We start from the raw sequence: 6,000 nt of genomic DNA on the forward strand, positions 1-6,000 counted from the left end.
AACAGAGCAATACTCAATCATGAGGCATCAAAGTCAAAGGAACTGAATAATATTAAGAAATGCTATAGATGGAAGGAAAGTAATGTCGAAACCTACCAAAAGATAATTAGGCAACAACAAATTAAATCCCTTTTAGACAACTTCCTGGATAAAACGTTCCAGTGTAATAGGGAGGTAGCTCAGTTGGTAGAGCATGGTGTTTGCAATGCCAGGGTTGTGGGTTCGATTCCCACGGGGGGCCAGTATGAAAAAATAAAAATAATAATAATAATAATGTATGCACTAACTGTAAGTCGCTCTGGATAAGAGCGTCTGCTAAATGATGTAAAAGTAAATAGTGAAGGTGTAAACTTGGCAGTAGAAAACCTAAACAGTATATTTGACCTCTCAGCTTCCCTATCAAATCAAAAAATCTCTAACAGAAAACCGAAGAAAAGTAACAACAGTGACAAATGGTTTGATGAAGAATGCAAAAACCTAAGAAAGAAATTGAGAAACCTATCCAAACAAAAACATAGAGACCCAGAAAACCTGAGCCTACGCCTTCACTGTGATGAATCACTAAAACAATACAGAAATACACTACAGAAAAAGAAGGAACAGCATGTCAGAAATCAGCTCAATGTAATTGAAGAATGCATAGACTCTAACCACTTCTGGGAAAATTGGAAAACACTAAACAAACAACAACACGAAGAGCTATCTATCCAAAAGGGAGATGTATGGAAAAACCACTTCTCCAATCCATTTGGCCCTGTAACAAAGAACAAACAGCAAAAAAAGATACATGATCAAATGCAAATCTTAGAATCAACTATTAAAGACTACCAGAACCCACTGGATTCTACAATTACATTGAATGAACTACAGGACAAAATACAAACCCTCCAACCCAATAAGGCCTGTGGTGTTGATGGTATCCTCAATGAAATGATAAAATATACAGACCACAAATTAACCAAAGGTGATGGTTTGGGGATGCTTTGCTGCCTCAGGACCTGGACGACTTGCCTTAATAGAAGAAACCATGAATTCTGCTCTGTATCAGAGAATTCTACAGGTGAATGTCAGACCATTCGTCTGTGAGCTGAAGCTGAAACGCAGCTGGGTCATGCAGCAAGACAATGATCCAAAACACACAATCAAGTCTACATGAAAATTGCTAAAAAGCAACAAATTGGAAGTTTTGGAATGGCCTAGTCAAAGTCCAGACCTAATCCCAATAGAGATGTTGTGGCAGGACTTGAAACGAGCAGTTCATGCTTGAAAACCCACACGTCACTGAGTTAAAGCAGTTCTGCATGGAAGAGTGGGCCAAAATTCCTTCACAGCGACGTGAGAGACAAATCAACAACTACAGGAAGCATTTGGTTGGAGTCATTGCAGCTAAAGGTGGCACAACCAGTTATTGAGTGTATGTGACACTGTACAGTTACAATGTATTTGTGTATTCATATTTCTCCTCCCTATGCAATGCCTGAGATGGTGGCAGACACTCTGTTAATGATAGAGCAAGCCGAGCTGCTGGAGGGCCGCCACAAGCTGATGAACCTGGAGTGCTCATGGAATGACCTCATGTACGATCAGTACCGCACGGGCAGTAATAAACACGAACAACATGAACCTCATTCGAAACTACATTGGCAAGGTGCAGGGCCTGTCGGACGACCTGGCCAAGCAACTGTTGATAGTGCTGCAGCGCGCCATGGGCAAGGCTGGAGGCCACAGTGAGCAGTGCTTCTTCTTCAAGCTCTACCACAACGTGGTGTCCATGAGGGTGCAGGAACTGGCTACAGAGGACCTGGCGGCCAACAAAATTGTGTCCCTCCTCACCTGGGTCCTCAATTAATACTTAACAAAATTAAGTCTGTACTGCCCTCTCTGTTACTCATGTAGCATTAGTGATATCTGGGCACCAGTCCAATAATACCTTTATATTCTAATGTGGCTGACAGTGGCTTGAACTATACTGAACAAAATTATAAACGTAACATGTGAAGTGTTGATCTGTCACGTCTACCCCCGCTCCCCCTCTCTGGTGCTCGATGTCGCCGGTCTACTAACCACCGGTCCTGGCAACCCATCATTACGCACACCTGGCAACCTTCATTACGCACACATGCGCCTCATCATTTGGCACACCTGGACTTCATCACTTCCCTGATTACTTCCCCTTTATTTAGCCCTCTGTTGTCGTCAGTCATTAGGTGTTATTGGTTTTTCTCTCACGTTCAGTACGCTTCCCATGTTTGTTCTTTTGTATCTTGTCAGTATTAAAACTCACCTGCTTTCTGATTCCCGGTCCAATGTTTCATGAGCTGAAATAAAAGATCCCCGAAATGTTCCATACGCACAAAGCTTATTTCTCTCAAATGTTGTGCACAAATTTGTTTGCATCCCTGTTAGTGAGCATTTCTCTTTTGCCAAGATAATGCGTCCCCCTGACAGGTGTGGCATATCAAGAAGCTGATTAAACAGCATGATCATTACACAGGTGCACTTTCTGCTGGGGACAATAAAAGGCCACTCTAAAATGTGCAGTTTTGTCACACAAGTTGAGGGAGCGTGCAATTGGCATGCTGACTGCAGGAATGTCCATCAGAGCTGTTGCCAGAGAATTTTATGTTAATTTCTCGACCATAAGCTGCCGCCAAAACGTATTTTTAGAGAATTTACGTCCAACCGGCTTCACAACCGCAGACCACGTGTAACCACGCAAGCCCAGGACCTCCACATCCGGCTTCTTCACCTGCGGGATCGACTGAGACCAGCCACCCAGACAGCTGAAGAAATTGTGGGTTTGCACAACCGAAGAATTTCTGCACAAATTGTCAGAAACCGTCTTAGGAAAGCTCATCTGTGTGCTCGTTGTCAGTGGGCAAATGCTCACCTTCAATGGCCACTGGCACGCTGGAGAAGTGTGCTCTTCATGGATGAATCCCAGTTTCAAATGTACTGGGCAGAAGAAGGACCGCGGGTATGGCGTTGTGTGGGCGAGTGGTTTGCTGATGTCAACGTTGTGAACAGAGTGCCCCGTGATGGTGGGGTTATGGTATGGGCAGGCATAAGCTATGGACAACGAACACCATTGCATTATCAATGGCAATTTGAATGTACAGAGATACCGTGACAAGATCCTTAGGCCCATTGTCGTGCCATTCATCTGCTGCCATCACCTCATGTTTCAGCATGATAATGCACGGCCCCATGTCGCAAGGATCTGTACACAATTCCTGGCAGCTGAAAATGTCCCAGTTCTTCCATGGCCTGCATACTCACCAGATATGTCACCAATTGAGCATGTTTGGGATGCTCTGGATCAACCTGTACGACAGCGTGTTCCAGTTCCCGCCAATATTCCAGCAAATGGTGGTCACACCAGATACTGACTGGTTTTCTGATCCACGCCCCTAACTTATTTTTTTAAAGGTATCTGTGATGCGTATCTGTATTCCTAGTCATGTGAAATCTATAGATTAGGACCTAATTAATTTATTTCAATTGACTGATTTCCTTATATGAATTGAAATTGTTGCATGTTGCGATTATATTTTTGTTCAGTGTAGTTATGGTTCCATACAGAATCAAGCTAGCTAGTTTAAAAATAGCATGCAAAATAACTTTACCTAATAGATTTTGGTAGGTAGTATCAGACTACGTTAGCATTACAAACTCTTAATAACAATGACTTGGACAATAGCTTTCAAAAACATATTACAAAGAATAAAAAGCTTGCTACCTAGCCATAAAAGAAAGACATTTAAACTTACCCGCCATGACACAGCTATGATTCTTGGTGGACATTGCACAATTAGTCAGTGGTAAACTGGTGACACTTATTTTTCTTCGTCTGTGGATTTTTTATGGTGGTTGGCAAACAACTTTATGGTGCATTACCGCCACCAACTGGACTGGAGTGTAGACCAGAGACAAGGAAGGTCTAAATCCTACCCAATATTCTCGTCTCCTTAAGGAAACTGGTAACGCATGTCGTGATTGACAGGTGGTTGCTCCAGACAACACGGCCCATGTGAGCTGTCACCAACCGACCAGTATAGAGTATGCTGGTCTATGAAAACTTAATCTAATTGGTTAGAAGAAACAGGTCCCACCTCCCAGAGCTCATGTTCTCTTTCTCTATTTTTCTTTCTCTCTTTCTCTTTCTCTGCAAATATTTTTGTCATGGTGCGAAAAGTCTGAGCGTGCGAATTTGACATGCGCAGGTGTACAGATGCAATTATTGCTTTCACATATTAACATACAAGTTTGCAAATGCGATTACAACTACACATGACTTTTTTTCATGTTCACAACTCATCAGTTACACATTTGAAAATTGTGTTTACAACTATAAATATATTCTAAATGCTCAAATCATTATGACAATGATTTACCTCCATACATCTCAGCCTAAATTGTGACAACTTCCACATGCTCTGATTTTCTAATTTTTCATAAAATAAAAAAGAGTATCAACCTCTGATACAGTAAACATTGCATGATCTGATAAGATTGTCTGGCATTAAACCCTATACAGTCAACGCATTAAACATGAATCACTCATCAGGGAATGTACAGACTAGAGAAATACATATAGTACAGGTCATGCAAAAACTTGATTTACAAAAGGATACAAATGAACAGTGCAACTCAGCTGCCATTGTGGAAATTATTCTGATTCAAGTTTTGATGGTGCAGCAGTAGTATTTGGAGAGGATTCGGGGTGGCATGCCGAATTTCAGTGGTGATCATCTTGTATTATACACTGGCCTAGCTATTTCTGCTGAATCTCCCAAATAAACCAAAGTTTGTTGCTAATTTAAATGATATAAACTCAAATCAAATCACATTTTATTTGCCACATGCGCCGAATACAACAGTGAAATGCTTATTTACAAGCCCTTAACCAACAATGCAGTTTTAAGAAAAGGGGGGGACATTGTCTGGGTAGCCATGATTAGCTGTTCAGGAGTCTTATGACTTGTGGGTAGAAGCTGTTAAGAAGCCTTTTGGACCTAGACTTGGTGCTCCGGTACCGCTTGCTGTGCGGTAGCAGAGAGAACAGTCTATGACTAGGGTGGCTGGAGTCTTTGACAATTTTTAGGGCCTTCCTCTGACACCACCTGGTATAGAGGTCCTGGATGGCAGGAAGCTTGGCCCCAGTGATGTACTAGGCCGTACGCACTACCCTCTGTAGTGCCTTGCGGTCGGAGGCCGAACAGTTGCCATACCAGGCGGTGATGCAACCAATCAGGATGCTCTCGATGGTGCAGCTGTAGAACGTTTTGAGGATCTGAGGACCCATGCCAAATCTTTTCAGTCTCCTGAGGGGGAATAGGCTTTGTCGTGCCCTCTTCACGACTGTCTTGGTATGTTTGGACCATGATAGTTTGTTGGTGATGTAGACACCAAGGAACTTGAAGCTCTCAACCTGTTCCACTACAGCCCCGTCGATGAGAATGGGGGCGTGCTCAGTCCTCTTTATTTCCCCTGTAGTCCACAATCATCTCCTTTGTCTTGATCACGTTGAAGAAGAGGTTGTTATTCTGGCACCACACGGCCAGGTCTCTGACCTCCTCTCTATAGGCTGTCTAATCGTTGTCGGTGATCAGGCCTACCACTGTTGTGTCGTCTGCAAACTTAATGATGGTGTTGGAGTCTTGCCTGGCCATGCAGTCATGGGTGAACAGGGCATACAGGAGGGGACTGAACACGCACCCCTGAGGGGCTCCCGTGTTGAGGATCAGCGCGGCAGATGTGTTGTTACCTACCCTTACCACCTGGGGGTGGCCCGTCAGGAAGTCCAGGATCCAGTTGCAGAGGGAGGTGTTTAGTCCCAGGGTCCTTAGCTTAGTGATGAGCTTTGAGGGCAATGTGGTGTTGAACGCTGAGCTGTAGTCAATGAATAGCATTTTCACGTAGGTGTTCCTCTTGTCCAGGTGGGAAAGGGCAGTGTGGAGTGCAATAGAGATTGCATCATCTGTGGATCTGTTGGGTCGG

The sequence above is a fragment of the Coregonus lavaretus genome (genome assembly GCF_964263955.1).
Source record: "Coregonus lavaretus genome assembly, chromosome: 3".
In the NCBI taxonomy this organism is placed as follows: domain Eukaryota; kingdom Metazoa; phylum Chordata; class Actinopteri; order Salmoniformes; family Salmonidae; genus Coregonus; species Coregonus lavaretus.